We start from the raw sequence: 12,354 nt of genomic DNA, 5'->3' as shown, positions 1-12,354 counted from the left end.
CATCGGAACAAAGCAGTTGAATCGGTGTTCTAATTTTTTTCACTTTCTGAACTAATAAGAAGCCTAGTGCAGAGAGATAGATAGAGAGAGAACCTGTAATCGGAGACGGAGGTAAAAGGGAGAAGTCGAATCGTATAAACGGAGGCCGAGGGGACAAGTCGAAGTCGGAGAAAGTTTTCTCTCGCGAAAATTATCGGAAAAGAAGAGAAAACAGTTTTAACTGAATAAAATAAAAAGCGCGTGCGCACGGTTCGTCTGATTCCCGTCAATCGGGAATGAAAGAATTCCGTCTTTTTTTTTTGCTATCGCCATAGCAAGATCTGTGGTAATCAGAATAGCCAGGAATCACTGATTACCGAGTCTATTCTCTTCCTAATATTGCCAAACGCGGGAATCATATTTCAAGGCATCTAGATAGCAGGGAATCATCTCTCAAAAACCTCAACCAAACACCCCCTTAGAGATAATCAGCTATACAATCTAAGTCTCAATTTAATGATAAAACTGTTACAACAGCAAAACAGAAATATTAAATGAAAAAAAAATGAAAGTAGTATCATGGCAGTGTGTGGGCATGACACCTGTCAACATCTTCCACATGCGTGCTTCAACATGGCATCGACATGCAATGACACGTACACAACCGTTCTCCATCTAATTCGGCACCGCCTGAATTTCCAAATTCCAATAAAACCCAACATGCATTCACCGGATCCGTATCCTCCCAGGTATCTGACTCAACACAATTGAAACGGACGGCTCAGATTTACTATCAGCCGGTCAGGATTCGGGAAGACAAAGGGGCAAGATTATTTGTGCTTTGAGATGCATGCCAATCCATTTTCGAATAGCCTCAGGAAATCATCACAGGCTATTTAGGGTTTATCGATGGAACCAAGCTTTGAGATGTGATGACAAATAAGGAAATAGCCTCAGGAAATCATCACATGCTATTTAGGGAGAAAAATCCAACTTGCATCAAAATATAGCTGTTACGCTATATTAGGCACCAAGCTTAATTCTCTCAATTAGGCTAAATCTAGAATCTAATTTGTTAGGAAAGTCTCCAACGGCTACAATACAAAATAGGCTATAAAGAGCCATGTAACACTCATGTACATATCAGAATTTTCAATAAGAAATTTTATTTCCAATTCATCGTTTCTCTTATTTTCATCACATCACAAAAATCATTATGGTATCAGAGCAGGAATCAATCCTGTGAATCAAAATAACAATAATAGAAAGAGGGTCTAGAGCCAAAGAGAGCCAAAACCCATAATCTCAAACTGGTACACAATACCAGTATCACAAAAAAAACAGAAACCATGTCTCTACCAACTGATAACTCCAGAATTACAACCATAACACTCAGTGGCAACAAAGATTACCTCCCATGGTCAAGATCCATTCAAATAGGCCTTAGGGGCAGAGGCAAATTAGGGTTTATCGATGGAACCCTAAAAAAACCGATAGCAGCCAAACCAGCTGAGCCAGATGAGGAAGAAAAAAGGAGAATCACAGAATGGCAGACAACAAACCATTCAGTGATGTCAATGCTCATCAATACCATGGAGCCTCAGATCGCACGTCTATGCATGCTCCTGAACTCATCCAAAGCCTTATGGGATAAGGTAAAAAGGCTATACGGTCAACAACAAAATTTTGCTCACATTTTCAATCTCAAACAGGAATTGTCACAAATCAAACAAGGGAGCAAAAATTGTTCTCAGTATGGCACCGAAGTACTGACAAGATGGGAGGAACTCCAGCTTTACCTCCCACCTATAACAGACACAGAAGAAATTCAAAGAAGGGCAGAGCAAGACCTAATTTACACGTACCTTAGAGGTCTTGACTCAAGCTATGAAGCCGTAAAATCTCAAATCTTGTGCTCAACTGAACTTCCATCAATCGACTCGGTAATGGCAACCATAGAAAGAGAAGAGACACGGCGTGCCAATATGAGCAACCAGAATGATCCTGACACCGGTGAAACCAAAGCCTATACCGTCCGCCACTCTAACCCTAATACCCGAGAAGGGGCAAAATCAAGGGGAGGAGCACCCAACAGTAACGACAAGTGCGACCACTGCAAGAAGCAGGGCCACACTCGCGACAGCTGCTAGCACCTTCATCCTCACCTGCGACCCAACTGAGAGAGGGAATAATGGCGGCGGCGGTGGGCGAAAATGAGAGAAAGAAAAGAGATATGGTGGACTGAGCCAGGGGCCAGAATCATTGCATCTAAATGATGGGGCGCAGGGGCAGCGTACTAGATCCGATCCAGTAACTAAAACTGATCCAATAGGATCCTTTGTGGCGCCTACTGCATAGCTAGCCCAATTGCTATCTCAACTTAATAATCTGTTGCAACAACAGACTCCAGGTTCCTTATTATTTAAATCTGATTTTTCATGTCATTCTTTGTATAACCCCAAATCTGAAAATTTGTGCCAAAATACGAGTAATTGGATTATTGATTCGGCTGCTACCGACCATATGACATGGGACCAAACTAACTTCAAAATTTTGAAAAAGTTAAAGACCCTCAACATGTGATTGTTGCTAATGGAAATAAAGCCCAAATTTATGGTTTTGGTACTACAATTTTTTTTACAAAAGATGTAAAAAATATTTTGTACCTACCAAACTTTAATTCAAATTTGTTATTTGTTGGAAAAATAACTCAAGATTTAAACTGCAATGTAATATTCTCACCAAATAAAGTGATATTTCAGGACCGGATATCAGAGAAGATGATTGGTGAGGGAAATTTTAAAAATGGTTTATATTATCTTGAAGATAATATTAATAAGTGTTTTGTATCATTAAGTTCAATAAATCGCGACAAGTTGCTGCATTGGAGATTTGGTCATCCGTCTGATCAAGTTTTAAATAAACTTTTTTGTCATAATTTAGACTCAAGTAATTGTGATGTTTGTAAGTTTTCAAAACAGACTAGGTTACCTTTCTCTTTATCTACTAGTGTATCAGAAAAATGCTTTGATTTTGTTCACTCGGATGTTTGGGGGCCAGCTCCAGTTGACTCTTATAATAATTTTAAGTATTTTGTTACATTCATTGATGATTTTTCTTGCACTACATAGATTTACCTTTTGAAAGCAAAAAGTGAAGTATTTTCCCGTTTTCAAGAATTCTTTAATTTTATTGAAAATCAATATGGTGCCAAACTCAAGATTTTTAGATCAGATAATGGAACAGAATATGTAAACACAAATTTTGCAGAATTTTCAAACAAAAAAGAATTTTACACCAAACTACATGTATTAACACACTCGAACAAAACAGAATTTCTGAAAGAAAAAATCAGCATCTTCTTGAAGTCACCAGATCACTCCTTTTTCAAAACAATGTCCCAAAAATCTATTGGTCCGATGCCGTGTTAACAGCAACCTATCTTATAAATAGATTGCCAACTCCAAGGCTAAAAAATATGAGTCCTTTAGAAATGTTAAAAGGTAGGAAAATAGACCTTGATCATATCCAAGTGTTTGGGTGTACATGTTTTGTACATATAAAAAGACATGACAAATTAGATACAAATTCGGTTAAAACCATGTTTATAGGATACTCATCGGAAAAAAAAGGATATAAATGTTATGATCCAAAAAATCATAAACTTTATATCTCAAGAAATGTGTCATTTGTTGAGAATGAGCCATTTTTTCAACCAATTGGAACAGAAAACAACCATCTAAATACCCAAGGGCAACCAATCATATTACTTCCAAATAACCTTGTTTTTCCTAAAGAATTAAATCAAGAACAGGTCGAACATGAGGAAGAAGAACACTTGGATGACTCAAGCGCAATTTCTTCAGGGGGAGAAGAAGAGGAAAATGAGTCAACTCAAGAATCTGTTCAAGAAGAAACTGGCTTGAGAAGATCCAAACGACAAACTCAGCATTCTATCAAGTTAATGGATTATGTATCCTATCAGGTGATGTATCCAATTCAAGACTTTGTTTCTTACAAAAATTTATCTTCGCAATATCAAGCTTATTTGAGTAACATAACCAATCAAATCGAACCAACCAATTTCAATGAAGCCAACAAGGACCCAATTTGGTGAAAGGCTATGAAAGATGAACTTCAAGCCTTAGAAAAAAATGACACATGGGACATTGTCTGTTTACCAAAGAATAAAAAACCAGTAGGTTGTAAATGGGTATACAAGATAAAATACAACAGTGATGGTACAATTGAAATGTATAAGGCTAGGTTAGTGGCCAAATGCTTTACGCAAACTTATGGTATTGACTACCAAGAAACCTTTGCACCAATGGCCAAAATGAACAATGAACACGGTTAGGATTTTGTTATCAGTAGCCACTAATTTTAGATGGAATATGTTCCAAATGGATGTAAAAAATGCATTCCTTCAAGAAAATTTGGAAGAAGAAGTCTACATGACACTTCCTCTGGGTCACAAAAGTACATCGGATCCGTCATTAGTGTGTAAGTTAAAGAATACTATTTATGGTTTGAAACAATCTCCAAGAGCATGGTATGCCAAGCTAAGTTTTTCTCTTCTAAAAATTAATTTTGTCAAAAGCACAGCAGACTCAATATTACCTATGCAGAGCTATATGGTTTGGTTGTGGCATAAGTCATGGAACAAGTATCTCATTCTACACTTATACTGTCAAATATGGATATATAAGATATAATGAAATAGTATAATATAAGAAATCACTTATGTCATCATAAATTAATCCACCTTTTTAGGTTGGCATAACTTAATTATGTCGCGTCTCTCCTCTTAAATTAATCCACCTATTCAGATTTAGCCTATGACGTAAATTTAACCCACAACCAAACAAAAATATCTTATATTTTCATAACTTGATATAAGCAACTTATAATATTGTAACTTTAATTCACAACCAAACATGGCCTATAGATTAAAGTACATATATGTTGGATGACAAGTCTCGTCTTTTTCTCTTATTCTGGTTATTTTCTTAATTTAACAATCAGGCTGTTCAACTATGGTGTTGGGGTTCATCTAGTACAAAAGCCGGAAGATGTACCACTTCTGGATGCTGATCCAAACCGTCTTGACCCCATAGATAACCACATATCTTTTCAGGTACTGGAAGGATTCTTTTGTGTATATATGTCTCGAGTAAATTATGATAATCGATGAAAACAGTGAAGTGTTAGTTCTCTAAAGAAGTTAAAATCCTCTAATGGGATTCTATTATATTCCAACGTAATTTTGTAGATTTGTAATGCTAAATGATTTGCATAACAATAGATGCTACCTTAGGAAGTTAAATTGCTTACAACTGTGTATACGATCACAAATAAAATAAATAAAACATACACAAAAATGTAATGTCACGCTTGTTTCTTTAGCATCATTTTTAGGCCTTGTAGAGCGATAATTAAGTGAACAAATCAGGGAATAATTTTGTTCAATGATGGTATGATTTATCCTCTACTACACCCATACATAGCCTTCAGAAGTTAGAAGCTTAGAGAGAACTCTTTATATTGTACCAGTAATTTGGAAGTTAATGCTTCCTTGCATGTTTTAGACTGGCTAGCTAGTCCCGCCTTAAAATTTCGTTCGTCAATTAATGGTTTTTTTGTTTTCATAGTGCGAGGATACATGGGCAATGGAGAAGAGGCTCAAGGAGATGAAGATCAAGTATCTCAAGCGAACAATAAATGAAGAAGAAGGTTCACCAATTGATCAAATGTTCTTCAAAGATCCTGATGGATTCATGATCGAGATAAGCAATTGCGAGAATTTGGAGCTGGTTCCAGTTGGGGTGTTTGGTCGTATAAAACTTCCGCGTGACCGCCACAATCCTCCCTTGCAGATGAAGTGATCCCTACACTTAGAAATTAGGTTAAGTAACAGTAATCAGTAGGTAGTGGTAGCGCGCGATGTTTCTTTCTTCATGTTCTTAGACTTTATTTTAAGTATTTCGTTGAGTTATGAGGACGATGCTCATCTGTTGGGAAAAGTGTTAAGTTGCAAGAATTGCAACCATACACCAGAGGAATGAAACAAAGATAGTGTAGGGAAGCTTTTCTATTTGATTTCTAGCTTTTAAGTATTTGTTTATATTTAACATATGAGGAGGGATTCACTTGCAACATTTGTAAATGTTGTGAGTTATAGCATCTTACCACTATTTGAATTTGAATTTGCAATTTTAAAAGTTCAAATAGTCGATTCAAACTGTTTAACATGATAACTGTTCGCTTCTCAGAGTAGGCTTACAAAGTTTCAGGTACAACAAGTTGTACCAGTTTAAACCTTGAATTTACTCTCGTCTAAGGTTGCAAGTGCACAACCCTATCCGTGTAGTATATTAAGGTATCGATCCTCAGGGACGGTTTAATTCGATTCTAAATTTCTACAAATCCGAGTTAAGTACTAGAAGTGTGAAGGGTTTGGTTTGAATTCGTTTCAATTTCCTAATTTCGGGTGTCAATTCAATTAACAGTAAATGAAAGCAATTAAAAGTTTTGGTTTTGAACAATGATAAAAGGCGTTCCTAGGGTTTCAGGTTTCATCCCAAACTTTGCCTTCTCTGGACCTATCATGCGACTCACATCATCTCTGATGCGACCCGTATGATGCGACTCGCATCATCTCTGATGCGGGTCGCATGGCCCTCGAGCAGAGCTGACATGTGTTCGTATCTAAGTTGATTTCTTGTGCGAGGCTTCAACCTGTGGCTCTCGCCTACTGGTATCTAACCTAAATTGATTGTCTGGTTAACTAGAGGTATCTACAACCTTTCGATAATAGAAATTTCACCTCTCGGCTACTATTGATCTTAGATCTACCTCAAATGCTCAATCACAATTACAAGATACATCAAGGCCAAATTACTATAATAGATGCTATAGACATCTAACAGTAGACAATCAAGAATCAATCAAGAAATCACAATCAAGCAAACAATGAATACTCAAACAACAATCACACAAGTTCAAACTTAGATCAAAACATCATTCAACTCAAAGACAAGGTTTAGAGACTACATCCTAACCCTAAGAACTAGAGATCTACTCAAGCATAGCAAAAGAAAGCATAAAAGAGAGAGAGAATAGGCAGATCATGATGAAGCTCAAAGATCCAAGGTGGATTGGAGAGGATCTTGCAATCTTCTCTTCTTCTCCAAGCGATCTCCAATCTCTCTCCTCTCTTGATCTTTTCTCTCTCCTTAAGGCTTTGAATCTTTAAATTTCGGAACCCCCTCTCTGGTAGCAGGGGTGGCCTATTTATAGGCTTTTTAAAACAAGTGCTTCAATTCTGGGCCTTTGCTGTCTGCTCTGGAAACTCGCGATGCGACCTGCATCAGGTCTGATGCAACCTGCATCAGGTCTGATGCAACCTGCATCAGGTCTGATGCAACCTGCATCAGGTCTGATGCAACCTGCATCAGGTCTGATGCAACCTGCATCGACTCTGATGAGGGTCGCATCGACTCTGATGAGGGTCGCATCGGCTCTGATGAGGGTCGCATCGGATGTGATGAGGGTCGCATCGGCTCTGATGAGGGTCGCATCGGATGTGATGAGGGTCGCATCGGATGTCTCAGATGTCAGTAACTTCCCTGATTTTGCCCGTTTTCGCCTGATTCCTGCAAAGTAAGAACCAAAACATAGCAGTACCACATTCTATGGATATTCAATGTAAAATGCACCATTTGTTGGTTCAAAACATAGATTTTTGTATGGAAACAAGTCGAAATAATAGGTCTAATAAAGTGATATCAAATTCCCCCAAGCTTAACCTTTGCTTGTCCTCAAGCAGAGATCTGTTCTTTGTTACCGGGCTGGACTCTAAATGCAAGTTAAGTTCCTAAATGTGAAAATTTACATGAGTTGCTTAAATCAAGAATCTCGAGAATCTTTATGGTATGATTTGGACTTTCCTTGATCAATTTTGATTCACCCCACAAATTGACTAATCAAACTTCAAGTTCTAGAATGTTTTAATACTTGCAAAGCTGAATACTCGAATTGATCAATCTATCATTCTTTTACTAAAATCAAGCTCTCATTTGTGGAGATTTTTCGTTTTTCTCCCCCAAGCTTGGAACAAGCTTAGGTTAGCAAGTCGCGGACTTCGTGTGTTGATATATGCAAGAGTTATTTTTCTTTTCTAAATTTGGGAGACGAGCTCAAAGGCGCCCAATATGACTTATTGCCAGTACTCTTATTTTCTCCATCCTTTTTTTTTATTTTTTATTTTTTTATTTGGGAGACGAGCTCAAAGGCGCCCAATAGGACTTATTGCCAGTACTCTTATTTTCTCCATCTTTTTATTTTTTTATTCTTTTGCTTTTGCACATATACCATGAATACACACATCCATTGGTATTCATTCATACCAATGAATATCCAAATTTTTCTTTATTTAAAATCCCCATTTCCCTATTTAAAAAGCACAGTTCAGTTTCAAAAATTGATTTTTGATACAATTCAAGTTTTCATCCTTTCAAGTTCTCAAAACATCCCTTCCTAATTAGTTCTTTGATCAATTATGAGGTTAGTTCTAATTTTTTCAAAGTCATCCAAATCACAACCAAAATTGTTCAAACAAGTCCTTAACCCAAACAATCACACAAATTTATCACCTAAAAATGCAAATTTTGGAAAAATAAACATGACCTAAATGCAGATACAGTTTTCTTCTATTCACCCCCCCAAGCTTGAATGAAGCATTGTCCTCAATGCTTGAATTCACACAAGAAAAGGTAAATAGAAGAAAATATGGAAACTAACCAGACATGGAGTGGGGGGTGAGGCGGGGGCGTCTCACTGATTGGTGGGAGGTGGATCGGGTGGTTTTTGGTGGAGCGCCTTGTCGAATGTGTCGGAGGGATACACCATTCTTTCCTCATAAGGGTCGGGTGGTTTTTTCTTTCTAACACACCAAGGAACATAATGCATCGACCAGGTTGGTTGTGCATGGCCCGTATGATGGTCTGCATGGTCCGTGTGTCTGTGATCATCCGCTGGTATGGTCTTGTGCATGCATGTGGCTAGGTTCGTGCCCATCAGCTTCTCGATAAAGTTCGCGATCACATTTTGCTGAGTTTGGAAATCCTCAAAGTGTCCAGCAGTGCAATACGGTGGCAAATCTGAGTGGAGCGTCGTGTTCTCAAACATTTGCAAAAGAAAAATCCACCCCATATCTTTCAAATCTTTGATCGACCACCCGATTGCGCTTATGTGAGCTTTCAATTTCCCCAAGAGTGTGGCAATCCGATCAGGGTTGAGATCTGCATTTAAGATCACAGGACAACTTTTATCTGGATCTAGGAACTCATACCTGAAATTTACTGGAAGAGGCTTGAGTTCAGGAGTGAGTTTCTCTGTCTGGTCCTTGACGCGGGTCGCATCATGGTCTAAGCGGGTCGCATCGGGTGGACTCGACTCGCATTCTGACCTTGCATCTGCTCCATCCGACTCGCTTCGACCAGCTTCAAGGCCTTCAGACCATGGCATGCGACTCGCATGAGGTTGATGCGGGTCGCATCCAAGTTCTCCCAGGTCAGCTGCTTTCACATCTGCTCCATACACTGATTCCAACTCGCTTGTTTTAACCTGCAACTCAGATAGATAATCAGGGTAATTTTTAATTGAGCTCCCGTATCCCTCGCGAAGTTGTCCCTTAGCCAATTGATCCTCCATGTTGATTGTGCAGCATGCTTCTGGTTCAGCTAATCATCGGGGAACGGGTACCGGTGGTCTGTAAGGTGCAGGTTTCTCAACCCCTTTCCCTTTCTCTTTGTCAGACTCTTTTGATGCGGGTCGCGTGGTACCATTGCGGGTCGCGTCTACAGGTTCTTCAGGTGGTGTTGCTGGTCGCATTGGCTCGATGCGACCAGGATTCACAGGTTCCTCCGAGGTTGATGCGGGTCGCATGGTGGTGGTGCGGGTCGCATCAGTTGGGATCTGATCAGTTGGGAAAGCTGGTTCATCGTGCTGGGTCCCACTCCTCAGTGTGATCGCCTTAGCTTCTCCTCTGGGGTTTGGTTCTGGCTGCGCGGGCAGCTTTCCAGGTTGAGGTTGGCTCGAGGTGACGATGTGACTCAGTTGCTCCAACAATTTGCTTTGGGCGGCCATTTGAGTTGCCATCGATTGCATTTGCTCCCACATCATTTGGTTCATCTTCCCTTGCTCATGTGTGAAGTTGCTCACAACGGGATCAATGTACGGCTCGGGTGGATCGGATTGGAATGAGCAGTTGTTTGAGTTGTCGAATGGTGCATTGTTGTAGAAGTTGACCTGTTCGGGTTCCTCATCCCATTCCGCCAGTGGGCAATACTCGTAAGAGTGCCTCCTATCCCCACATATGACACATGGCTGTGGTTGATGGTTACCGACTGCCTTCATGCTCATTTTGATTAAAGCCTCCTCCAGCTCGGCAGCTCTAGCAGATAGAGCTGCGATCTGATCAACCCTGTATCGACCGCCTCCTCCTCCTCGAGAATTGTCGTGGCCGGACCACTGTTGGTATGTTGCCATAGCGTCTTGAACTTCTCTGTCTCTTCCACGCGAGTCGCGTCGGTCGTGATGCGGGGCGCGTCGAGAGGTGGTTGTGCAGGAAGAGCTGTGTTCCTGTGGTAAGAGAAAAATAAAAGAAAAAGATACAAATTAAAATCTAGATTAACTTGGATAAGCAAAAATCTAGAAAAGAATTGATAGCCGTCCCCGGCAACGGCGCCAAAAACTTGTTCGCTTCTCAGAGTAGGCTTACAAAGTTTCAGGTACAACAAGTTGTACCAGTTTAAACCTTGAATTTACTCTCGTCTAAGGTTGCAAGTGCACAACCCTATCCGTGTAGTATATTAAGGTATCGATCCTCAGGGACGGTTTAATTCGATTCTAAATTTCTACAAATCCGAGTTAAGTACTAGAAGTGTGAAGGGTTTGGTTTGAATTCGTTTCAATTTCCTAATTTCGGGTGTCAATTCAATTAACAGTAAATGAAAGCAATTAAAAGTTTTGGTTTTGAACAATGATAAAAGGCGTTCCTAGGGTTTCAGGTTTCATCCCAAACTTTGCCTTCTCTGGACCTATCATGCGACTCACATCATCTCTGATGCGACCCGTATGATGCGACTCGCATCATCTCTGATGCGGGTCGCATGGCCCTCGAGCAGAGCTGACATGTGTTCGTATCTAAGTTGATTTCTTGTGCGAGGCTTCAACCTGTGGCTCTCGCCTACTGGTATCTAACCTAAATTGATTGTCTGGTTAACTAGAGGTATCTACAACCTTTCGATAATAGAAATTTCACCTCTCGGCTACTATTGATCTTAGATCTACCTCAAATGCTCAATCACAATTACAAGATACATCAAGGCCAAATTACTATAATAGATGCTATAGACATCTAACAGTAGACAATCAAGAATCAATCAAGAAATCACAATCAAGCAAACAATGAATACTCAAACAACAATCACACAAGTTCAAACTTAGATCAAAACATCATTCAACTCAAAGACAAGGTTTAGAGACTACATCCTAACCCTAAGAACTAGAGATCTACTCAAGCATAGCAAAAGAAAGCATAAAAGAGAGAGAGAATAGGCAGATCATGATGAAGCTCAAAGATCCAAGGTGGATTGGAGAGGATCTTGCAATCTTCTCTTCTTCTCCAAGCGATCTCCAATCTCTCTCCTCTCTTGATCTTTTCTCTCTCCTTAAGGCTTTGAATCTTTAAATTTCGGAACCCCCTCTCTGGTAGCAGGGGTGGCCTATTTATAGGCTTTTTAAAACAAGTGCTTCAATTCTGGGCCTTTGCTGTCTGCTCTGGAAACTCGCGATGCGACCTGCATCAGGTCTGATGCAACCTGCATCAGGTCTGATGCAACCTGCATCAGGTCTGATGCAACCTGCATCAGGTCTGATGCAACCTGCATCAGGTCTGATGCAACCTGCATCGACTCTGATGAGGGTCGCATCGGCTCTGATGAGGGTCGCATCGGCTCTGATGAGGGTCGCATCGGATGTGATGAGGGTCGCATCGGCTCTGATGAGGGTCGCATCGGATGTGATGAGGGTCGCATCGGATGTCTCAGATGTCAGTAACTTCCCTGATTTTGCCCGTTTTCGCCTGATTCCTGCAAAGTAAGAACCAAAACATAGCAGTACCACATTCTATGGATATTCAATGTAAAATGCACCATTTGTTGGTTCAAAACATAGATTTTTGTATGGAAACAAGTCGAAATAATAGGTCTAATAAAGTGATATCAATAACTATGTTAAAATGTATTTGGTGATACAAATTTATATTTTTTTGAATTTGTTTACTATTTATTAATTATTTTATAAAACTGT

At 39.7% G+C, this 12,354-nt stretch overlaps 1 long non-coding RNA gene and 1 pseudogene across 2 annotated transcripts; both read left to right on the top strand.

The window, feature by feature from the left end:
* The first annotated feature begins 2,268 nt into the window (after positions 1-2,268).
* On the top strand, positions 2,269-3,694 carry LOC144565557 (uncharacterized). The gene is made up of 2 exons (XR_013514909.1): positions 2,269-2,389; positions 2,742-3,694. It is a non-coding gene; the product is annotated as an uncharacterized LOC144565557 (long non-coding RNA).
* A 1,254-nt stretch (positions 3,695-4,948) lies between these two features.
* LOC144565555 (glyoxylase I 4 pseudogene) lies at positions 4,949-5,879 on the top strand (annotated as a pseudogene). The gene is made up of 2 exons (XR_013514908.1): positions 4,949-5,116; positions 5,631-5,879. The product of XR_013514908.1 is annotated as a glyoxylase I 4 pseudogene (transcript).
* Positions 5,880-12,354: the final 6,475 nt, after the last annotated feature.

Source organism: Carex rostrata, chromosome 14, assembly GCF_964058835.1.
Source record: "Carex rostrata chromosome 14, lpCarRost1.2, whole genome shotgun sequence".
In the NCBI taxonomy this organism is placed as follows: domain Eukaryota; kingdom Viridiplantae; phylum Streptophyta; class Magnoliopsida; order Poales; family Cyperaceae; genus Carex; species Carex rostrata.
Note: the sequence above shows the minus strand (reverse complement) of the source record. Positions and strands in the feature narration are given on the sequence as shown.